Source organism: Typopeltis vanoorti, chromosome 23 (assembly GCF_054136105.1).
Source record: "Typopeltis vanoorti isolate ZY-2024b chromosome 23, IOZ_Tvanoo_1.0, whole genome shotgun sequence".
Lineage (NCBI taxonomy): Eukaryota > Metazoa > Arthropoda > Arachnida > Uropygi > Thelyphonidae > Typopeltis > Typopeltis vanoorti.
This window is the reverse complement of record NC_143571.1, coordinates 21351292-21377832: the sequence shown is the minus strand read 5'-3', so window position 1 is coordinate 21377832 and position 26541 is coordinate 21351292. Positions and strand designations below refer to the sequence as shown.

The 26541-nt window shown below is 32.5% G+C and overlaps 1 protein-coding gene across 2 annotated transcripts in view; it reads right to left on the bottom strand.

Annotated features, from left to right (window-relative positions):
• ced-6 (PTB domain-containing adapter protein ced-6) overlaps positions 1-26541 on the bottom strand; it is a 186565-nt gene that overhangs the window by 144701 nt on the left and 15323 nt on the right. Inside the window, exon 1 of one of the 2 annotated variants that reach the window (XM_090412680.1) lies at positions 23407-23512. The exons of the other annotated variant lie outside the window; for it this stretch is intronic. The gene's annotated coding sequence lies outside the window, so the exon portion shown is untranslated. Of the gene's footprint in view, positions 1-23406; positions 23513-26541 lie in introns of those variants that run through there. 2 annotated transcript variants of the gene reach the window in all.

Here is a 26541-nt window from a genome sequence, read left to right as displayed (position 1 = left end):
CACACACGTGTACATACGAATAAACAGTTAGGATTAGGAACGACTTTCATTAGCATGTCACAGTAATATACCTAATGAAAGCGGAGACAAAAGTGGAGTTCAGCTGCCTCCTATTTAAAAAAAAAGTTAGATAAAATTAAGGAGCACTGCCTATCCCCTCCCCTAGGAAAATGGAAAGACGTTAAAGAGACAACAAAATTGCATTTATATTATCAAATGGTAAGACACTTACGCAAGATTAAGTTACAACATAACATAAAAAATTAATGATATAATATCAGATAGACTAATTCTTCAGAGCTACCGGATTACTAAATCCTAAGTGAAGATAGTATGCAAACTTATCTATAATTACTTTGAAAAGAAGTATACCCATTCCACATCATGACGTCTTAAATAATACCTTAATACAACTGTTTAAATAATACCTAAATATAACATTAAGGCGCATTTCTTGGTTATATACTAAGAGCTTTTTACAAAATGCCTTGCTTTGTGTGCATATGAAAATATACACGAATCTTTAGTATTGGAATAACTTGGATTGGATGTAAGTCGAAATAAAAAATAAAAAAAACTATTTCATATCACATCTGAATATCCGAAGGTTGTGATTAAATATATATAAGGATACCAAGTAATTTTATAAACTTGGTTTTTTTACTCCTTCTCCCAAGTAAGCAAAACAGTTAAGTTTGCGCCTGGACGTAGTTCAAGTCTAAAGGTAGTGCAACACCAGGGCAACTCGTTGTAAAGGTGGGTAAAGTTCTGATCACTATTCTTAGTATTTCCCATAATGTAAAACACATCTCACTAAGAGATGTATACTATTATACATTATGGGTGGGGGGTCACTACCCAGACCGGTTTCAACCTTTTTTGTAGTCTCCTCAGCGAGTAGCTAGACCCTGAAATACCAAGGTTTTAGTAATACAGAGCCTTATCAACTTTACCTATACAAGTTGCTACAAGGTGCTTTTACTTTGAATAAGAAACTCTGGATGAGATAAAGATGTCAAAAGACCTTTACAACGAGTTGCCCTGGTGTTGCACTACCTTTAGACTTGAACTACGTTCAGGCACAAACTTAACTGTTTTGCTTACTTGGGAGAAGGAGTAAAAAAACCAAGTTTATAAAATTACTTGGTGTCCTTAATATATATTATCCCCAAGGTAAAAAAACTTTTGACACATATATATATATAGGAAGATCACTCGTTACAATAACAAATGATCTTCCTAAAATGATTTACCATCCACTGAAAATCCTAAAAATTACAACCAACAATCATTCATCTCCAATAGTTAAGATTCTCCCCCCCTCCATTTCCTCCCGTCCTGGGGTAACACAGGTTTAACAACCTTTCTCAATTGCTCGAAAGTGGTTCTCATATTATTCCCTAAAGCCCACTTTTCAATATGGTTGTATTAAGTTTAATTTAAGAAAATGTATATTTAAACTTAGATAAACGTTTATTGATTATTAATGAATACTGGAAGAAAAGAAATAAATAGATAAAATTTCAAAACAAAGAGAGAACAGATTCCTGGTAGAAAAGAAGTTTGGCATTTAAAATCGTTAGTTGGCATAGTGCCTTTTCATAACAACTTCTAAGAAACCAGTTGGAGTCTTCAGGGTCGTCTGCAGAAAGTGATACGCACCTCTAAGGTGAAGGACTGTTGGCTCCACCCTTCTACCAAGAAAGATTAAGGCGCGTTCAAAAATAATACATAAATAAAACAAATTAAGCCACAGCTTAATTACACATATACACACCAGTTAGAATGCACTGCAAGTTGCTGGTGGCTACGTGAAATGAGGAGCAATACAGGTCAGAAGAGTAATTTTCGCTCACCATGGGTGAACTTAAACGTGTAGGCTTTCGCACTTGCAAATAGGACTGGAGTTAAGAATATAAGTAAGGTATAGTGCATTCTCTCTCTCTCTCTCTCTCTCTTCCTTCATGTTTGATACCTTTTTTTTTTTTTTTTTGGACATTTACGATATGTGCATTAAGTTAGCAATAAATTTTCTTTCATAGTTCATTTTTCTAATGAAAAGCAATTTTTTTTTTCTTATTCGAAGGCTAAACCTTTGGCAATTAGAAATATCATTTACATGGCAAATATGCAGAATCACACATTTTAAAGTTATTATATATAAACTCTATCCAAAGAGGAAAAAAAATCAAATATCACGTGTACAATGGGGATAAACATCTCTTGGAAAAACCCACAGGATCTGACAGCCCAGTGGCGTAACTAGGGGGGGGGGGGAGGTCCGTCGGGGCGACACTTTTCACGTGAGACACAATTTTAGTTTTCGATGATTCTTTATGTTAAATTAGTAATTTTTATTACTTAAATAATAATTAGTTGTTAACAACTATACTTACAACTAAAATAACACAAACATAGCGTTTTGATTTATTTCCTATACGTCGTTTTGACTTTCTGTAGTATTTTTGGTGTGTATTGAGAGGGGCGACAAAAGCTCTAGCTACGCACTGTGACAGCCCGTCGCGGTGGTAGGGACTAAATTCCTTCATAGCCATGAATGCCATTATTTTTGTTAGCACACCCCTCCATATATATGGTGTCGCACGTTTTTTCAAGATTTTTCGATCACCTCTCGTTACTAAGTGTCAAAAAATATTAAGCTCTCCACCTCCTCTATGATACATCACAAATATAAAATATTTAAATAAGAGTTTTCCATTCCCAACTGCGCTCTCTTTGCTAACTTCCTAGTTATTTCATAATTAACCACGTCCTGTTTTGTCTCTTGTTTCTTTATTTGTTCTTCAATGATATTTGGCGCTCATTTACATTTCCGTAGTTGCTCTTGATTCGCTGATTTCTACTGCTAATATTTGAATGATTACTGGCAACGACTGATCTGTGATCCACTTAAACAATAACTAATACTGAGTAAGACGATAACGAATATCCAAAAAACTTAGCCTAACCATTACGAATGCTCACGTCTCAAGGTTAAAGAGTTAGTCCGCCAATCTCACAAGCTTCCTCCAAGTGGTGGACGACTGTAATTCTTGGAGGAAGGAATGAAGCATGTTTTCGAAAGATCCGAAGATAACGCGCGTGAGAATTAAAGCTTGTTCCGGAAGGGAGCGAAGATCGAACCAAGTAAACTGTAACTGCAGTGAAGAAAACTACAATTTCAGTAAGTAATCGCCACAAAACGTTTACTTAAAACAGCCTATTTGTATCACGTTTTAAAAGATTAAGTCAAAAATATAATGTATTTAAATGTTATGATTATCGAATCCGTGTGTTGAGGCTTAAGTGCTGTGAAGAATTCATGTTGAAGGTTTAATGGAATATTATCAGCACTGAGAAAGGATTAAAACTAATTTTAATGCTTCCAATATTTCGTCTCAGTTACAGAGACATCTTCTGGGATTACAAAAAAACATTTTGTAACAACACACAAATACAATACAATACTGAGTGAAACTAATGTCCTATGTAGGTGGTGCGCCCTCTATGTGCGTTTGTAGGTGGCCTAAGATGTAAGAAAGACTGTTTTTTGAATCTGCACTCAGGAATCAACCTAATTTAAACAAATACGGTTGCATAAAACTTCCCAAAATTTGGGAAACATTAATTATCAGAGATCCTTCTTTACATCCTTGGCCACCTATAAACGCCCATAGAGGGCGCACCACCTACATAGGACACTAGTTTCACTCACTATTGTATTGTATTTGTGTGTGTTGTTACAAAAAGGTTTTTGTAATCCCTGAAGATGTCTCTGTGACTGAAACGAAATATTGGAAGCATTAAAATTAGTTTTAATCCTTTTCTCAGTGCTGATAATATTCCATTAAACCTCCAACATGAATGATTATCGAATATGTTGTTAGAGATGCCACTTTTCAATTCCACTTCAAAAATATTTTAATTACCAAGATTAAAATAAATAATTTGAATCCTGTGTTTATATGTATGGAAACGTAACTGCTTAGTGATTTAACCGTGTTGTATTGAATTATCTAAATATTTTATATGAATCAAATGCGGAATGACTTACGAAGTTAAGCCAACTTAAGAGATTTATTTAATTTAGATATGTATTTAAAACTGTGTTAATAAATTAATGAGCAAATCATGTTGTAATGTTACTCTCTGTAACTCATAGACTCACATAAAAGGGTTCGGCAGAAATTTCTACATGCAGTTTTATTAGAAATAGGGAGCCATTAATGTCACATTTGAAAAGTCAACTATGCAAATGCCTTTTCAAAGATGCTGAATATGTATGTATATGGATTGAATGACAATTTGTCTATCAACAGATAAGTTTCGTCACTATTTTGCATGAATGGCTTCGACTTCTATTCGAGTATTCATATGAAATAAGCTCTTGTTTTCTAGACAGGTCACTTTGCATCATCATCATCATAACACTAATTACGGGTATAGACTATGTTGGTCTGTTCCGGTCTCATTATGCATCCAATATCCTTTTTTTGAGGTCTACCCTGCCTTCTCTTTCCAATTGGCTTATATTTTAGTATTGGTTTAGGATATCGGGTGTTGGCCATTCGATTTACATGTTCAATCCATTTTTGTTTATAATTGTTTAGTTTTTCTTCTATTGAGTTTGTTTTTAGTTCTTTTAAAATGTCTTCGTTCCTTTTTTTTTTTATCTAATAATGTGTATTTTGCAGTTCTTCTCATAAATCTCGTTTCACTTGTTTTTATTCTTGGTTTATCTTGTTTGTTTATTGCCATATAATAATGTGGTGGGGGCACTGCTAAAGTATGGTATATTTTCAAGCGTGTTTCTTTTTGTACTATATTTGGATTGAGTGTTCTATTTATCAGGCCTATAATCTGTAAAAATTTTAAAGTTTTTAATTTCATGTGTTTTTATCCTTCATATGATATTTCACATCCAAGATAACTGAAAGTATTTATCTGTTCTATTATTTTATTATTAATTACTATTTTGCTTCTAACTGAAGTTTGTCCACAAAATGCCATTGTTTTAGTTTTTTCTATGGAAATTTTCATTACAAACTGTTCTACTATAATGTTTAAATTATATATTGCTCTTTATAAATTGTCTTCCTTATCTGATATTATTACCTGATCATCTGCAAATAACAGCGTATTTATTTTGTTATTCCGGGAAATTTCTATACCTTGATTATTTAAGGTGTTCCATTGTATTAATATTTCATTAATGTAAATATTGAAAAGTAAAAACAATGACGCGTACACTCTTGCAATGCAATAAAGTACAGTATATTATAATTTCATTTAACAGAGTAAAAATCGCTCATTCAACCACGCATTATTAATATTTCTTTAATACTGAATTGCATTTAAGATTACAACTGATGACTTTTAAAAATGTTAATACGATATTAAAAAATAAAGGACGTGACATTGGAAGAAAAATGGAACATTTCTGTAAAATACAGTACAAGACGTGAGGTCATCCTACACGTGCTTTGTCCCTTTCTTTAATGATGGCTGAGTGACAATCGTACCATAACACAGTCCGTGCAGAAGCTGCATTCGTTAGCTAATAGCTCTTTTATGTAAATGATTATCTGCTGCATATAAAATAAAAATTAGACAGACTTGCTTTACGTAATGAATTCATATTTATGTTATTGCAATTCTGTTATTGCGTAATAAAAATGTTTCTATTATGTATGTTCAGCATTAAAAATTTTCAAAGTGATGTTTTAGTCCATTTTAAAATAACTGGATTACATTTGTGTTGAAATCTTTCTGGAATGTTTTTATATATTTTTAAATATGTAGTTGCTTAATGTATTTAAAACGCTTTATATATATATATATATATATATATTAAGAAAAAAATATGTCGTAAAATGGAAATAAAAGGAATAGATCAAAACTGCCTTCCTCATTATGTAGAACGATGAAAATAATTCATAACTGTTTATTTAATGATAATTTGTTGTTGCTAAAATGGAAATTTAAGTGACACAGTGGCATAAATACCTTTTTTATTTATTTATTATTATTATTATTATTTTTTTTTTTTTTTTTACAGCAAAGAACTTGTCAATGGACCCTTTGATAACGCTTCTTGGGACCACCTCCAAGTCTTCGTTGCGCCCACCTTAGTTTCTCGAGACCCTGCGTAATGGGTTTCGCGGTATGTTAATTAGGCTTAAAGTGATAAAACAGTTGCCTGGACTAAAGAAAAAATTCTGACTTAAAAAAATAATTAAGGAGTTATAAAATGAATTAAACCTAAATAGCACATATAATCAAATGATATAGCACAAACAGAACTGTAATCATAGATATATAAATTTAAAAATGAAAATCCATTATCATTATTTAACTAATATCATTAAGTTTTCTGAAAGATATCGTTAAATCTGCACCAATTAAATTTGTAAACCGATTCGACTCAATTCAATTACCAACCTGTCAAAACAAACAAATAGTTAAGAGACTCGATATTTACGGGGGGGAGGGGCAAAATACCTGAAAATGATAGGACAGATTTACATATTGTAAATATGTAAATATATTAGTGGACACAAATCGCATAATAAGAAAATTCCTAGGATTAGTAAAAGTAAAGCAAATTTCTAGGATTACTAAAAGCATATCGTAAAGGAGTTTCAGTATCTGTCGAAAGGTGTGTTCTCTTATCTGCGAAATCTTTAGATCTGCATGCATATCCAGTTCAGCCCTTCCCCCTTTCTCTATCTGTCTTTCAAAAAGTGGAAAAAATATACATATAACGGGAATATGTATATACACCTGAGCAAATGTTGTGCTTGCGTGCACTTCGGATGGATCGCCATTCAGTATTTTCTTGTCAAGGTCAAATTTAAACTGATGGGAGTCGAAAGTAATTAATCAAACATTTACTCTTCAGACAACTGTATTGGAAACACCATCAGTCTTCTCCATCTCTTAAATAACATGATGTTATAAAAATTTCGATTACAAATTTACGCGAAAATGCCATAAAAATCTTAAAATTAATCATAAAACATTGAAAATATATAACGATAGCATTCAGAAGCTTGGTAATTCACAGTAATCGGAGAGTCTGCTAGAACTATATTAATTATAGACTATACAATTGAACGCATCTGTGCAATTTTGAACACTGTATCAAGGAAAAGGCATCAGGTAACATAAATATGATGGGCAATAATTTCTTTTTGACAGAATGGACTCATAATTTATATCACCATATATAAGTGAATTGAAATAAATTATATATAAATTATTATCTAACTCTTTATAAAATATTTATATAATTATTTAGAAAATTATGGGCGCTGTTACTCTTAATTTTAATACTAAAATACTTTGTGCATTCAACATTGCCATCATTCGCATCAGCTGTTATGTCCTTCAATAATAATAATATCTTGAAAAATCACTACACAACAATAATTCGAATTTTTATGTATACGAGGATGCCCTATCATAATGCACCCTACCCTGAAATACTTAGATTTCGATACGTGAAATAGTCAGATTGGAAAATGGTGAGTCCGTGATTTTGATCTCACCATCTTATAGATTTCTAACGCTGTAGAAACCCATTCACGATGTTCCTTAAGCCAAACAGTAATCTTGTGCTGTTTGGCATATATGCAAATACATTTTGTAGAAATCGAGACTGCTTAGTTCCCTGCTTATTGCCCTACTACTTGCTATCCTGAACGCCATCGATTCTTTAAACACTTGGTTGATTGTTCCACATCGGCCTGCATTAAGTATCACCCTTCTGAGTGCACTGGTGTTAGTTTCTTAGGTCACTTTCTGTGTGTTTCTTGTATGAGGCGGTACCTTCACATTTTCATTGTCTAATACTCAATATATGAACACGTAGATTACTAATATATATATATAAACTTTTTTTTTTGGAAATTTAATCCAAAGTTCTATTACTTTCACAAAAACAAAAATAAAAAACAAACAAAAAAAATCTATCCTCATTCTTGAGCCAACATAAACATATATCTATACTTCACTTTATCTAATCGCTTAAAAGTTTTATAAAACCATCGCTTACTTGTCTTGTCTTGTTCCTAAGATTTATAACCTACAAAATCTACGCCTTTCCTCATCACACTTGTCACTCAAGTAGTAATTAATTTGGTTGCTAGCCTCTACATTTTCTCCAGCTTATCAATATCCTTGTTAAACATAAAATCCAGGCTTTATTACCAGTGAATAATTAGAATGCTGTGTAGACCCAAAGTTTTCCTACAAATTAGTAAAAGAATCTCGTTGCGTTCTGTGTGTGACTCTACCTTATTTAGAAACTTTCTTACTTGTCTGTACTTATTCCCAGGTCTCCTTCATCCTCTATTATATTGGATTTATCCTAACCACTTGCCAGGTACCTTCAGAATTTTTCTATCAAAATTAGACTTTAGTTTGAAATGCGTGAAATTTTAATTCCAGTTTTCTAAGATATCAGATAAAGATAACTTAGCCAGGCCAAAATCTTCGGCAAGGTGTAATTTATTACAAGGGGTATTTTATTATTTTGTTTCATATATGTTATTTATATGCTCATAATAACATTTCCGATTCGCTTTCTTCTCTCCCAACAGAAGAAGAAGAAACACGGACTCCTTGAATACTCGTATAGCCGACATGAATTCACTACTCTTAGATTTTATTGTCGTTCAGGAAGTTTAAGGAATGTTTATTTCAAGAGTGTGAGATGCAGTTTTTAAAAACAAAATTGTGGTGGAAGCGAACCAGTTTCTTTATCTTTTTTCTTTTCTTTTTAATATAGTTTATAGTTTAATATAACTATGCATATAGAGATACACTGAATGTAAGTAGCAGAGGCTCTGACAGAATATTTCTTCTAAAAATGTCTGTTTAATTGTAATAATGTGGTTTACCGATGGTGAAGAGAATAATGAAGCATACCATGTGTACTCTTTCCTATGAGACAGGTCCTGAATGATATTGTTCACGAGAAGTAGCATTTATTATTCCACGACGTTCCTCTCAACTTACTGGAACTATTACAAACAATAATACTGCATTCGGATTTTTAGATTCGTATTCGTATTGCAATTCCAAATTCCACAAACTTTTCTTTCACCTCAGTCATTTTTTTTTTTTTTATTCATCAGAACAATCTCCATCAAATGCAATGTTAATAAGTTAATTCATATCTTCCGGTCTTCTACCATCCATAATAATAGAACAAGTGATAGAACAACTATCTATGTCGGATTAGCACAAATGCAAAATAAACTGAGGATATATTTATATATATTTTCCCTAAATTTTTTCAGAAAGAAGCAGCACGACTTAAACAGGAATCATTTGTTTTTAGTTGTGTTGCTTTAGGGCTTCTACCTCAATTTATTTTGCATTTGTGCTTAAATGCAACTATGTCCTTAAATTTAAAGAAAATTTCATGATTTAAAAGTAAGCTATCATTAAAGTCTTTGCGTCAAATGCTTGAAATCTTATTACTTTTACAAATCATTGGAGGAATTTACTTCTAAGAAGATTAGGCTACGTTTATCACGTTCTACTTTTTTTCTTTTCTTTTTTTTTTTTTTTGTTGTTGTTGTTGCAATCCGAAGAGGTTTAACTTAGAATGAAATCACAAATATATACAACTGCAGGTTTGAATCGTCCGTGGGTAGACCTTATGTGAGCTTTACTGAGAGACTACGGTCAGTTAAAAATTGCTGGAAAGGTTGTCAACCCGAAGTTAAAAAATATTACATTTTTAATGACGTGAGTAATACGAATATTTAACTATTTTAAAATCAAATTTTTTATTATTTCACTAAAAAAAATCCATTATAATGACATAAAAACAGATGCACGGTAATTACGATCTAGTGAATTGAAATGGGCCAAAGCATATTAAAATCGTATTAGTGTAACTTAAAATATAAAAACAGTTTAAGGATTTCCTTACTTTAATAGCACAATCATTTTTATTGCTTCGCTTTACTAAAAACTGGAAATAAATAGATGAACAAAGGTAAACTCGAAAAATTACTGCAGAAATAACATACAAAGCCAATATGCTTGAAATTAACTAGTTAACAGAATACCGCTCTGGTATTAAATAAAATAAAATTTTCATTTCGACTACTTTCCAGTCATTCTATTTTTCTATTTTAAGCAAGGTTACGTGTGAATCTTCGAAAGTTGGTTATTTGGATTTAACTGCCTGTTAATGATTAATAAATTACTTGCTAGAAGAAATTAGTTAATTTCTTCAACTACGTGATATGAATGAGGTTGCCTATACCGGAAATAGTAAAAATAGGACAACAAACAGTCGATTGTGGAGCTTGAGCAGTTCATTTTCGACAACAACAACAACAAAAAAGAATATGCATTTGATTCATGTGTTACATGATTAACGAACATAAGTACTGCTTGTTCACACAGAGAGGAAAACAGTCATAAGGACTACTACGAAAAGAGTGTGCAAGGCACACGATTCGTAGCCTTTAGTAGTTGGTACAATTCTTTTTATTAAATATACTATTTTTTTTCCCTTTAATCTAAGATGAGTATAAATGATATGAATTCTAACCAAACAACAGCGTCCTGGTTAATACAAGTTTTCAAAACAATTTCTTGTAGTTATTATTTTGAAATATTATACGAATATCGAAATTACTAGGGAATAAAGATGGTAAAAATAAAAAGAAAAGAAAAGAAAAAATACCTTCACTCTCTCTTTCTTTGGGGGGAATCGTTTATGTTACATTCTAATATCATATTTTTTCACTGAAGAACAAAGACAAGCATTAATAAAATAACTAAAAACAATTATTTTAATATTTTTAGTTGAATACTAAAACTAAAGTAGCAACAAACTGTTAATTTTTTTTTTCTTTCCTTTGCAATTAACAGAATTTTTTTTTTTTTTAAATATTCTAGTTGCACAACCAGGACTTGCGGTAAGTATGCTATACCGATCTTTGAGTATTCACTACTATTTCAAAAATTTAATACATAAAAAAAAAAAACGCTGTTCATGCTTTGATTTTTAATACATACATAGTAAGCAGTAAATGCTCGTTACTGTTTAAACTTGAATTTTTTTCCTGCAATTATTTTTATATTTATGTTTCTATTTCGAAAGTTTTAACTGAAAATATATGAAACATAAAGAATAATTTAATATAATTTAATGTTTTAAATCGTAAACAGTACAAGAAGATAAAAACGTTAACATCACACAACATACTTTTGGCATTCTTTTTTTTTTTTTTTTTTTTTTTTTTTGTAGTTTTCATAATTTCAACTAATCACTGCAACTTAACTGATCACTGCAGATATAGTGAGTCTGTACAAAACAAACAGAAATTCATAACAGAGGGTTTCTTTCCTAAAATTTTAATAAGATACTTCGCATGCTATTTCTAAACTACAAGAAAATTTTCTCCTACCTATAGGGAATACACGGCTAATTCCATGATATGAATAAAATAAAACTGATTCGCGAAATCAAATTGCTGATCAGAAGTGGTTTAGTGCATGATCTTTGTAGAATAGGTATATTACAACGCACTGGTATAATTTACAATGATAAATACAATCTACTTGTGTTGTTTAATATTTCAGTTTTCAAGTAATTCATAATTATCAAGAAGGAATGGTAAAATATGCGTCCTAACTCTACTTTCAGTTTTACTTTTGGATCCAAATCTCAAGTTACTCGATAACTATTAATTAAAATTTCCAAAACCAAATTTCACCAAAACGAATAAACCTACATGATTATATTACATGCGTATGGACAGACTAATGTGCCTCCATAGCACAATCGCCACGATGTAACATTTGCTTCAGCTGCTAAGACTTGGATTCGAATCGCATCTAAGATGAGAAGGATATTTAAAAGGGCTTCAAAGGTTAGCTGGTATTATTCAGCGATTCAAGATTTTAATCCTCAAACTGGACGGAGAAGAGAACGCGCAATCAATTATCTAACATAAGCATACTATCTCAGAACTGCTTGTTAATGTCGTGATTTTAACCAGTATCAATCCAGACTTGAAATCAAGTGGCACATCTGTTTGCGTTATATTTATTTATTATTGCACAGGAGACGAGGGCCATGAGGTAAATTCATTATCTGTGAACAGCATGTTTTCATCGCCAAGGCTGTTTACTAATCTCTCTGAATTCCATTCAATTAATTCGGTTTCATAGACAACGGTTCTACACAGTAGCTTGACGACTAAAGGGGCCGTTATAAAGCAGAAAGAATGCAGTTTAATAAGATCCCCAACACCAACTTTTACCAAACATTTGTCCACAAAAAAAAAAAAAAATGATATGTGGATAAATAGAATTTTAGTTATCATATTGAAACCAAAATTTAAGTAGTTATACAACCTTAACCTTAATCCAGATCCGAACTAAAAATTTGAACAAGTAATAATTTCACGAATCTATCTATCTATATATATACAGTACAAAGCAAAGAGATCAGTGAACATGGGAACGTTATAAAAATTGCATCGTAGCATACAAGTATGTCCATACTTAAACTTGATGAGTTAACATTAACAGCTGTGTGTGTGTTAGAGAGAGTCTACAACCGAAGTCACCATAAGCATGAAAAGATACAGTACTTTAATACCTTCAAATCATAAAGCATAAGAAAAAATATGTGAAAAGCACAAACAATATTCATTGGATTTTAAATCCTAGTAAAATACCTCCTTCACTCATCACTTGAGGATCCTTCCTCTCCATTCTCTCGGATTATAAGTCGTTTTTAATTTCGTACGTGGTAGGTACATATTTTACAGTTCACATGGAAATCCCAGAAACTACGTTGTGTTTAAAATAGATAATGATGGATATGTTCATTAGAGCGAGATATTCTTCTTTTTCTCGGAAATGTGTACAATTTTTTTTTTGACTATCACTTTTTCGAGGTAAATTGATCATCTTCCATAAATAAAGCTAGTATAAATAAAAACAATCGCTTTCTTTATGGAAGATGATCAATTTACCTTGAAAAAGTGACATCATTTTTAAAAGTCCCTAAATTTTATATCATTCTGTCTGTTCATTAGTTTCTTTAATATCACAGTTAACTGTGCTGACGTCAAAAGTGCGTGCTATATATTGATGGTACTCCTTTTGTACCTTTTTTTTTTTTTTTGAAAAAACTTTTACATACCATGCACTACATAAAATTTGTTCAGCATACGATAGGTAAATATTAGTGATGCGTTCTATTATGGATAAGTAAAGGATGAAGAGAAGGAAGCTTGTATATACCAGTATTTAATTAATTTAGTATTTAAATAAATAAATACAATTATTTCAGACTGCAAAAAGAGTAATGAAATGCGAACATACATCACATTATTTTTGCAGTTGCTCATATATGTTGATGTGACTCTCACCCACTATGACTTATAAAACTAATCTATTACTACTATGGGCAGATTAAGGTATTTTTGTTCTTTTTTTAAACATTTTAATATTTATTTATAACATAATCCTGAAACCCAGGGTTAGAGACAAAACATGGAACTTCAAGTCACTTCAGGCTCCCTAAAAGCGGACAATGAAATTCATTTTCTATCTAAAGGATATTCAGATATATATCCAAGCCCGTAGTTGGATTAGAATCTAAGACTTGAAGGTTGAAGAGCGTAAACGTTATTCATTCGGCTAGCCAAGCTGGCACGGGTGTTTACTGGTGTAATTTCAATAATTAATAAAAATTATTATTATTATTATAACAATAAATATAATTACTGTCAACAATCATTATCGTTATTAATGATAATAACTAATATGTACGAATGATATTTATAATTGTTAGTAATAATAATAATATCTCTCAATTTGTTCGTTGACCTTTCATTGAAACAGACTCCTATCTCCGAAGTCGTTAACAAGATTCAAACAATAATAAGGTCCCAACAACGAAGAACACAGCAGCAGCATGATTTAGACATACATGTAAAAAGTTTAATGAACCCGCAAAGCAGAGGAAATATTATCATAAGAGGTCTTTTGTACGAAAATATTCAAGTAGAATGTTTTCGTACGAAGACTGCTCCAACAAAAAGTACCAGAACAGCGAAATTTAGTCACATTGTCTTTCCATCATTTCCTATTGTGTATTCAAGTTGATATGAAAAGCAAGTATATACACGAATATCTACAATTAACAATAGAATATGAGAAGCTTGCCTTCTTCAAATGAAGTTCATTTATTAATCACAGGCTGATAAATCTGTGGAAGTACTGAAGGAGAAGTTGATTAATAAATGACAAACCAAAGTAAATTTCATACGATTCCATTTAGATAAAACAGTATTTGAGACCCAATCTATTTAAGTCCTGATATAGAAGTCCACATACTACGACAGAAACCAGTACCATGTACTGCAAAGGAAGAGATTTTCCTAACACACACACACACACACACACACACACACACACACACACACACACACACACACACACACACACACACACACACACACAGTGTGTGTGTAGGCTTGCTAGTCGGTTTGTTTGCTTTGCGGGGGGGGGGAATATAATTATCAGAGCGTTCTTGTTCGAAATACTGCACTGCTTCTGCGATCAGAATGATAAATGAACGATTTTGTAAGCAGTATGTAATTAATTGCAATTTATCACCTAGCACTTATGTATGAATAGAATGATCATAAGAATAGGTTTGCTGTACTTCCACTTCCTCACAGAAGAGTTTTTTAAAAGAATGATCCCAAAATTTTGAAATGGATTTGAATGTCAAACAATATGGGATCGGAACTCCCAAATATTTCCGTTTAAGTTTGTCATACAGAATTACAAGGATATGGCTCATATTTGCCACGTCCCAGTGCATTCTGGGCAATGAAGGAAAAACAATATGTCCTGGAAATACGTAGAATAGATTATTCGCCACTAGAAATTAATAATTTATTTAATTATTAGTATTTCGGTTTACTTTGTTTCAATATGTACTCCATTGCGTAACCTGTGTTTTCAAGACTTGTGACAGGTGGGTGGTGATATTGCACCATATATGAAGTGTTGCAGGGTAATATTAAGACTTTCTCATGCAAAACGGACAAGGTTCGTAGACAAACTATGTGTTTCAGTAGGTAGCCAAGGATAAAATGTTTTACTTGAAAGAATGTGGTATCGCCGTCTCTATGGAGTATTTGCACCAACTCTTGGCTCTGTATGGAAGATTCAGTAGAATGGAAATTGTCCTTGGTGGTGTGTGGGCTGACTGTTGTTGTTTACAAGGGCAACTTCATTAAGACGGTGATACCGCACATTTTTGGTATTCAGAGACATTTCACTAGCTGATACGAGAAGAATGCGAAATAATTAATGCTGAATTGTCTGGAAAAGACACCGGAGAATAGGTTTGGGTGTTGCTTTTTTCACTGCAGAGTTTATCTACTTCTTGTCCTTACTTTGTTAGTCTTGAATATTGCAGGATTTACCTTATAGTATTCAACAGAAATGCTGTTGAAAGAGGTACAGTAATTTTCTTCCTCTATGAATCCTATACAGCATAGGTTGGAGTTTGCTTGACAGAATAAGTAACAAGAGGTTATGGAATTCGGTAATGAATGGTGGCGACCTCTACTATTCAACATCAAAACTGTTTCTTTTATATAAACTATAGTGTATACATATATGCAGATCATATAATGGATGAATTTAAAAAAAAAAAAAAGGTAGATTTGTTCCAGGGACCAAAACAATAAATAAAATATCTTTATTTCGAGATAAAGTTATTTAAAAATAAACACTCCCGAGTACGAAATATTGTACGCAGTGGTTTTACAAAAGTGCTCAAACTTCAAATCTCCTACTTCTGCTGCCCACGTATATTATTATTTATTGGCCTTAACTATTGGCCACGTATCCTTTGAAACCCCACACTGGCGATGCATAAACTACAGACTTCAAGTGCTTCCACAATTAAAAATCAAAATGGTTACGATCCAGAAAATCCGCGTCCATGCCACTGGGCTTCACATCTAGTCCAATTCGGTATTAATCATTCAAATGATATTTGACACCTAACTGAAGGGAGATGTTACATCATATATCTGCCATATTCATACTCAGGAAGAAACTAGTACGATATTAGGTAGAAAGTAATACGAAAGCTTTATGGGGAAATGATGACAAATCTTTTTTCGAGAAAGCGCTAATACGAATATAAAACATATACCATCAAGCATATCACTAACTGTTCCAGCCATGACATTAAGGTAAATCTAATCTAGAAATGAGATTCACGGATTGTATTGTGTATTTTCTCTAGTCCTAAAGTGTTGAATGCTTCATATATGATTAGCATGACAACGTTGAATGAAAGCTCCCTGTCAACTGTCCTGGGAACCATTTGCAAAAGCAGGAGCTAGACAGTTAGGAGAGTCCAATTGACTAGACCTGAAAATCATGTGGCTTAGGGAACTGTAATTAATGCATTGCATAACATTTCGGTGTATGTTCAATTCTTGAGATGTCAACTCTATGTAAAAACGAATTCTATTGTTGTTATGCACTAAACACAGTGACAAAGAGTTCGTCGTAGTACATGGTGCAACACAAAAATGCAGCGACATTTTAAATATTTTTCATATAAGTTCAAAATCAACTGCTTCGAAATGATTTGTTTTAGATCTGTTTGAGATGCACAATTTTAAAGCAATAATTTGCGGAAATGTGTAAAAATTTAAACGAATTTTATTTCGAATGTGAGAAATTCGAGTTCCTCATCTTCACCTTCACAACTAGCACCTTACCAAATATGCCTTGATTTTTTTTATTTTCTGTTACCTGAATAAAGTTGCATTTCCTATTCGCTACTGCACTCTTATTTTCTGTTTTCAGCGACATCTCGAGATGTTCTTACATATTTAATATATTTTTTAAAAGATCTTCAATTATGTGGTTCTGCGGAAATGCTTTTGCTTCCATAGCACTAGACCGCCAAAAGAAACAAGTTATTGGTTCGATTTTCTAACGCCAAGAAGAGCACGTTTTAAAAGCTTTTTCTCAGGCGGGCTCAGAGTTAATCGACTTCGGCGAAAGTATGTGGTGTGTGTGTGTGTGTGGTGGGGGGGGGGGGGGAGCTCTTTCCAAAACACAAGTTAACCTAGCAACTCCGAAATGTTAACCGTAAAACTCGCACTATTTCCGAAAATCAAACATCATTCAGGGTTTAGGAGATAACAGAAGTTGTCTGCCTTACTCTTGTCCAGGATCTTGAAATCATTGATAGCTCTGACGACTAAGAGTGGCAGGGGCGAATGCTGGTCTTGAAATTCACGCTTGCTCTTGTTATCATTCGGGAGTGAGAGGTGTGATTGAAGTCTGATTAGAGGAATAATGAATTACTGACCATTTAAAACTATATATTTAGAAATTTATGTACATTTAATCATACAAATACAACAATTAGTTTACAAATGATATTCTATCTTTTTCAATTTAGCTACTTTAATACAAATTCTATCCTACGGTTCTTCTTTATGAACTGGTCAATAACATCGTCACAAAAAGTTTGGTTGTAACTTAGTTTTCCCAAGCAACACGCACACTTATAAAGGCTGGCTGAAGCTCACTGGCTAGAGCTACTTTGACTGCGTATGGCCTGTGTTTAAGCAACAGAGTGAGATGACGTGAAATGGCTATGCGCGCACATGAAATCACAGTGCTGCAGCGAGGACCTGGAAGCTTCTACAACCGAGCGAGCCAAGATAGCTTTGACTAGATGAGCAAGCATCTACCTTCGATACACAACGCAAAGCTCAATTATTGCCGCGCAAGCTTAAAGACGTCTTCTGTCTACAAAAATAAAAGCCGAAATGGAATGCTTATAAATGCATGCATTTATTAACAAATAAGTATTACTTCTTTCTCAAGTAATGAGCTTGCGCAGCAAGCATAGCAAGCATGAAGAATTCGCTCCTGAAGGGTGGAGACCGGCTGCCCATTGATTTCCAAAAGCGGTTAGGAGAGAGTTCTATTTTCTTTGAGTGTAGGCATATTATTATTATTATTATTATTATTATTATTATCTGATTTGAGGTTTGCAGAAAAATTTGTCGCGCAGGATGTTAGTTTCGGTTATTTAGTATTGACTTTGCTTAGTACTTGATCATGATTCACTTAAACAGCGCTGATTTCAGTAATGCGTCTTTTTATTTATTTCATTTATGACATTACACTAATGGTATACTGGTGGTGAGGAGCCCAAAGTCGAGAACTCTGCTCCAGAGAAGAAGCTTGGTTTCTTAATGCTACGTTAGGCCTCTATTTAACTAAAGCAGTGGTATCACATACGGTGATAAAATCATCTACTACCTTTAGATTCAATTCCGCTTCTTACTTTATCTTGTGTATAGTTTTGCAAGCTTTCTCTTTTTGAAACAAACAATTTTAATTAACACTCGATCTTTTACTAATATTTTAGTCCTTTCTATACTTATCTGTTATTCTAGGTAGTAGTTTCAAAATTATATATAATCATATATTCAGAGATTTTTTTTTTTTTTAAAATTAACATTGTAATAAGCAAAAATTAATTCACGCTGCACAAAATTGCATACCTGTTTGCAGTCAACGACACTGAAATGTTTTTGTTTTATTTTTAACTTTCCAACTCATTTTCCTCGTTCCTATGCACGAATTACAGTCTGGAAATTTAAAGAATGCGTCCTGTTGCACAGGTTTCGTAGGCTGTTCCGTTTAACTAATGCAAGAAACGATACTGCTTAACGCCCATATTTAATCAGAGTTTAATAGATCCGATCTACTAACATAAATCTTAAAACCAAAAACATATGATTCTTACGCACAAAATATTAAAACAAAAAAAATTCATAGTGCATTGAGTGAAGGAATGAATTATTAACGTGGCATACTCATTCTGTCGTTTTAAAGAAACAAAAATAAGCAAGTTTTCGCACATGGATTAAATTGTGTGCGTTATTATTATAATAGGAAATTATTAATACTCAAATATATGCACTGCTTTTTCTGGATGAGTATGTTCCTTCTTAGAGAAGGGGTCAGTGCTCGAATTAGGTTGGAACGAGTAGGAGCTCATTTCCGGAAGCTAAATAGAAAGAAAAAAAAAGTTGTTCCTGGAGCAGTTATTTTTAATTATGCGTGGCGGAACTTCATTAAAACGTAGATCGTTCCATACTAACGATCTATGGCAGAAAGGTGGTATTGCAAAAGTGACGAACCGTAAAGTAGACAGATGCCAATTTCATTTCGAGCGCTTAGCAACAGCGCACAAGTACTTTATAGGCAATTTTGTAGAAAACGTCTGTTCATCGTAAAGATGAATTTTATAAATAAAATATTTAAAATACGCATGTAAATAATGAGACATCAAATCGATAGTAAGAGAAAGCAGTTATATATTTGAATATTTTAAAAAAAGCTTTTAAAAAATTGACAGTGATCAAAATTTTGTAATTTGCTTACACTTACTTAGAATTTAGGCTTAAGTTCTGAAAGCTGTAGGTTAAGAGCTTGCGATATGAGAGACCTCTAAATAAATACGAAACATCCAAAAGTTTTTGCAATGGAAATATACTGGATATTATTATACGGGCACTTACCTCCATGGAGTCGGAAGACTCATCGTGGATATATTTCTGTTTATTTTAACGTTTATAAATTTAATTTTTTTTCTCTTCGCTTTTTATATATGCAAATCTATTCGAATTATTGCTCTGTGAAGTTTCAGTTTGTCTCAATAGGATTTTATGTATCACTTCACTGAGTCTGTTTTAAATATGAAAATATATCATAAGGTATTAAATGACGAATTTTAGTGCCATCAAATAAAAAAAAAATAAAAATTTGAGCAATTAAAAAGATTAATATCTTTAACTTAGATAAAATTTTTTAAAAAAATTCTAGGCCAAAAATATAATGAATATCACGAGAATAAACAACTATATTAGACAAATCTTGATAATACTAATGCGTTCCGTTATAATCAATTGAGTTTATGGAATTGTTTCAAGACTAGATAACCACAAAGACAAGACTTTAGACCTCCTGTAAGGAGGTCTAAAGTCTTGTCTGGTCTCATGGTATCCAGATTATCTATCCACACGGTATTAAATGTATAATAGTGGGGGTAAAATTTAAATAAAAGTGAAAGCACTGTTCCATGTCTGGTCTCATGGTATCCAGATTATCTATCCACACGGTATTAAATGTATAATAGTGGGGGTAAAATTTAAATAAAAGTGAAAGCACTGTAAAAAGAACACAAAAATTCTAGGCCAAAAATATAATGAATATCACGAGAATAAACAACTATATTAGACAAATCTTGATAATACTAATGCGTTCCGTTATAATCAATTGAGTTTATGGAATTGTTTCAAGACTAGATAACCACAAAGACAAGACTTTAGACCTCCTTACATTAGACTTCCATGTCTGGTCTCATGGTATCCAGATTATCTATCCACACGGTATTAAATGTATAATAGTGGGGGTAAAATTTAAATAAAAGTGAAAGCACTGTAAAAAGAACACCTAAATTATATATATATATATATATATATGGAATCTTTCTTCCAGACTGCGGAAGTCTGGAAAAAAAGATTTTTTTTTTTCCCCTAATTAATGTAAGGGGAAAAAAAAAGAATTTAAGGTCGCCAAGAACCAGAATACTGCTCACTGGTGATCAGGAAAACAAAATAGCCCAAACTTCAACAGATATATTCTGTATAACACAAAGGAATACTGACTTACAATATAACGTTGTAGACAATGCTTGGGAAAAATATCTCTAAAGTCGATTTTTAACTTATGTTTACGGAACCTGAAGTTCATTGAGTAGCCTCAGGAATTCTGTTGATCTGTGGAACCTGAACTGTAGGATTTTTTCCGATATACATATATATTTGCTCTCTGTTATGAAACTAATTACTGTCAAAAGCACACAAGGATTTTATTCACATTTTATTTATTTATTATTATTTACACAATCGAAACACAGCCAAAACAACAGACATTAATCACCATAATTTGACTGGTGATACAGTTCAGTTCAAAGTATACCAAGAACAGTCGTACTGTTCCGAGTAGTGCAGTATTTTGCAAATCACCTACTAAATATACTTACTAAATATAAATTGTCGATATTTAATTCTTGTAAATAGGCAGTTTCTTTGAAATTACACCAAATGCAATTTCAAATACTTCGGTTAATACAGTAATACTTTGGTTAATAGTGATTTAAGGCACAACCTACCAATTTTGATTGCCAAATGTTGATATTTCGTAAATTTTTCAAGTTCTTTGCTGTTGTTGTCACTGGGTATTGCGGGTCAAAATCTATTTGTAATTGCAATGTCATATCTATTGTGGTCCAAAAGCCAAATCAGTTTGTATTTTAAAATTTCAGACTTTTTTTTTTTTTTTTTTGCAGCTTCGGTTTCGAATATCGTCTCAATTTTGTGGTTATTATTAAATCATACAAATTCAATTAATGAATCTTGTTTTACTCAACGCTATAATAAGAAACGGTTACAATATGTATTATAATGCTTTGTCATTTATATTTTTTGTCAAAGTTATAAAATTAAATACATTTCACAAAGCTGATTGCTTCAGTTTTTATCAGTTTAAAAAAAATCACAAAATTTGACTTTCTACGGATTTAAATAATATTTTTGTATTGTGATCACTATCTCTTGCAAACACCACTTACTAAATATACTACCAAATTAGTTGGCAAGAGATATACTGATGCAATAAAAGTAAAAACCAAAACTATTGGCTTATATAAAGATTATCACATCAACATATACAAGTAATCATTGCCTTTTTTCAGAGACATGGATTGTTAAGATAGAACAAAATCTCTGAAATTCGTGTTGTCATACAGACAGCGAGTGCCAAAACTTAATTTTCTGCAAAATCAACCAACGAATTTTGACTATATCGAAATGAGTAGTAAATCAATCAGACTTCTGGTCTCTTTGATATCATATTTGATAATTCATGGAGACTGTTCATTTGCTTTAGGAGTTGTCTTGTGCACTATTTGAAGAAATGGCAGATGCACTATTATGAAGAAATGATATGTGGCTGTATCTCGTCCTGTACCAATTTTCTTCAAGGGAAAAGAGTCTCAAAAGCTGGTCCCTGCTGCTGTTTCGCCACCAACTACTACGAATGCTCTGGGATCCTATCTAATCTCTTATGAAAGTCATAAGAGATTTGGAAAGGCTGTCGGATCGGTGAGACATTTTAAACCACTTGGAGAAAGCTAGAAGTAGTTCCGTTATATCGTATATTTCAGGCAAGGCTAGGGAAGTTCGTAAGGAGCTGAGCAACTTCCTCATGAACTCTTCTGGTTCTCGAGTAGGTATAGATCTCGCCAACAATACGCCTGCCGTGTGCATATGGATTGAAAACTCGAATGTTAGGTAGTATTTACTCATATAAACACCTCAAAACAGTGTTTTCTGCAAGGAAGTAAATTTATATTGATATCTATTCATTTTTAGCTGCTTATTTAGGTCTTAGTTTATTTAGAATTAAGTCAGAATCAGTTGAAATTAAAAAGCATTGCGTACTATGGCAGTTCAACCAGTATACCTTCTGGTTGAACTGCCATTATACACACACGCAAATTTCCGATCAGTCTATTTTATGAAACAAAAAAAACACCAGTAGTTGGAGAAGATCTACCATCATCTGGACTGGGTGTTTAGCTTTTATCTGAAGGCCTTAGAAATTCCTTTATTCACAGGCGGGATTTCATTTTTTTTTTAAACATTTTTCAGTTTCTTGCATGACATGTATCGAATGTACACATGGCAAGTTTCATATAGGGAATATGATAAATTTAAAATTTAAGCCTGGAGAAAGTATGAATAAAGTCTAATAAAACTGCTGAAAACGAACACATTGATCAATTATTATATTTCTAAAAACACATTATTTTGTAGATTGAGATGGAATAAATGTAAATATTACTTTTTTTTTTTTACTTAATTTTACCTGTTGACTTATCTTACCCCTTATGTGTTGCTGAATGGTCTGTCAGGCCCCCCTTGTAACTTGCTTCATAGTAACTTAATGCTTTTATGATAAACAGAAAGTGTAACGCCATGAATCGTAATTATTCCAGCTAAATGGAACTAAACCTTCGGGTAAACAGAAGAATTTATTTGTTAATAGAAGAATTTATTTATTTAACGTTTTCAATAGAGCAACATTTTTTAAATGATTTCCGCATTTTGATACACTTGTAATATATTACCACACAAATAACATTCATAGATATTTCTTAAGTCTAACACATACCGTTTCAGTAAATTACATGCATAAAATTTATACGACTTGAATAATACATACCAAAGAAATATACTGAACACCTATTTAGCCATTGCTGTATGCCTCACTTCTACATATCGGTTCACAATAGACGTGATCACAGCCTCCCCGTGCTTATCTCAAACCATTCTAAGCTAGCTTTCAAGGTCAATAATAATAACAATCGCCTACTCGTTCATATCTTGATCACTCCTGTACTTTGTCGATGAATCGAAACAAATGAAAGCTAACCACTAAGATAGTGATTGTATAGTATTAACTGCCTGCCTACCTACAGGTTGAACTACCAGTTACCGAAACCTGTTCATAGTATACTTACTTGCACATTGTGCCAAATCTCATGATAACCGTCGAATTAAAAACAAGAAAATGTCTTTTATTTATTATATTTCTTTGGAAGGACAATTTTCCAAAGTACCTCCGTATTATTTAAGGGGACGGGGGAAGAAAACAAGTATAAAACAATGAAATTCAACGTTTTTTCATAACATCAGCGTTTAATTTTTAAAGGAAACTATAAGGTCTCACTAAACAATTGCCATTGTGTCCCCCACATCCTCCGAAAATTCTTGAACTGGACAATAACGTATTATTATAGATCTTTTTTAGGTCATGTTGGAAAATAAAACCAACCTTGAGTTCGTTTGAATGGTTTCAGATAAGTTGCCAAACCGTAGAAATGACTGCTATTAGAAAAAAATATAATTTAATCAAATAACATAAGTGGTGCTGTTAAACTAAAGATCAATGAACTACTATTTGCAATCGAAGGGCAGCTTCACTTGTACAGATCCGAAGTTCAAATTTAGTGTCGGAAAGTATTATGTTGAGATACAGCCAATCTTCTAATAGAATCAAGTGGTTCGAACTTTAACCTGTTTCTTAGGGAGTGCTCAGATATCAACAAGTAATCGGATAGCATGTCTTCTAAATATAATCCGTAGTGTTAAGGTCGTGAACTGCATGCAAGTTTCTGCATAAAACAAAAGCAATCAGCTTCCAAATACCGTAAACTGTGAAAACTTTCAACTTATCTTACCATATTTCTTTCGGATACTTCAATTTGATGCGTAATGAGCTATAAATCTTGAACAAGATTGAAATCATTAGTTATAATAATGTAGTATCATTTAGGAATACGAAGTCGATTAACTTTTTTTTCTTTCTTTTTTTAACAGCAGTGCGTAAGCATCTAATCAAGATCACTTTCTGGTTTGATACGCTTCGATTTTCATCAAAAATCAAAAACTATTAGAACCTAAGTAAGGCACAATAATGCGAAATTATACTGTACAGTATTAATCCAATCTGTAAAATATTTTGACTGCAAATGAAAGACCAAAAGCATTCATGGAGAGAAGAAAAAAGAGTCGTGAAATTGTTTATTGAACTAATTATATTAATCTAAAATTTTAACATCGCTGCCAGTTAATTAGACCAGTTGTGGAAAGGTGAATTAATAGATTCGTGATGTGTCCGTTATGTATGTCTGTTTGGTTAAGTGACTTCTTTTAAGGTACTTATTCCTGCTCAGGCCATGCAGGATCCCAAAAATATGCAACGACGTATCAATACAGTACAATACAATACCTGGTTTTATTTATTTTACACACTACAAAACCGCAATATGTGAATTTTGGCATAGACAGCTTTAACTAGGCCCGTGTTCAAAAGAAAATGTACAATAGTTTATTCAAGATCACGAAATGCACTCATGATTTTCCCCTTCTAACCTGCTTGTGATCTGGGAGTCGAATAGCAAATACAAGATTTCGACACTGAGTTCTCGTTATTATTGTGCACTGAATTTCACGCATTGTTTAGTTACCAGATCACAAGCAGATTAAAATGTGAGTATTAAAACATGCCAGGTAACAAATATTTCGCATAATATTTTGTATTGCTATTGAAAGTTGATGGGCTCATAAAAATTCTATATTTATCAGAAGTAAGCTCATGTTACATACTGAGACCACATTTTTTTACACGAAATCTAAATGGCATCTTCGTTGAAAAATATCCGTCTTTTAAATAACTCACTGCTGAACAATCTAGATATATCTGTGTTACGAAAACTGTTTCAGCTCAGCGGACTTTTACTGATAAAAACTAACATTAATAAATTTTCCTGCGTCTCTTATGTTAGGGTTACAAGGACATATATAAATCCTTAATAACAGTGAAGTAGATAAAGATGACAACTTTATCTTAGGCTTAAAATAATCACCCACTTTATGATAACGAATTGTCAACACAAACTATAATATAAAAATAACCTACTAATTTATATGGAGTTTGGTGAATAGGTCACCTGAGCATTTTTGGGATTTTTGTATGAGTTTTATTTATTAATTTATTTTTTCAAAGTACCACTCGACTGCAAGCTATTGTTCAATTACTCTCGCAATCATTGTGTTGTTGGCTGTGATTAAAGAAACATTTAGTTAAAGATTTAATGTCTAAATAACTAAAACCGAGAGAGAGAGAGAGAGATTTTGTATATATATATATTTTTCCCACAATCGATCACAATTTTTTTTTATTTTTTTAAATGAGACAAATCCACACATTTTAACATTATGAGACAAACCATATAAAAGCTTTTATGCATTTATCTATTTATCCAGAAAACATCAGCATGTTACTGTTGGTTGCAAATGCCTTGCCATCTAGGTGCTCATCCAGTGATCTAAAGAGGTAGGAATCACTGAGCAAGATCAGATGCGTATGATCCATAACCTTCCACTGTAGTGCCATAATTACTCGAATAGCTGCCATCGTGTAGCAGTGCATTATTGGGCATCACGGTGACATCACAGTATCCCAGGGGTTGAGCATTCATCCGGTTAAGAAACTCAACAAGCAAAACACCCTTATAATTCCAAAACACTGTGATCTTGATTTTCTTTACTGATAAAGCCGTATAGAACTTAGTGAAGGGAGGGACAATTACAGATTCCTAGTCATGAGCGCTTCCCCAATTGGCAAAGAATTTCTTCCAGTGCGATATCTTTTAACATGCAGAAATCGAATGACACTGCAGTTTCCATTTGTGCCGCTACCTTGCAACTGATTAACACAGCTTCCATGTAATGCCATCTAGTGGTAATACGAGGATAGAGAGAACACTAACACTCTTTTCATCTATTCAAAACT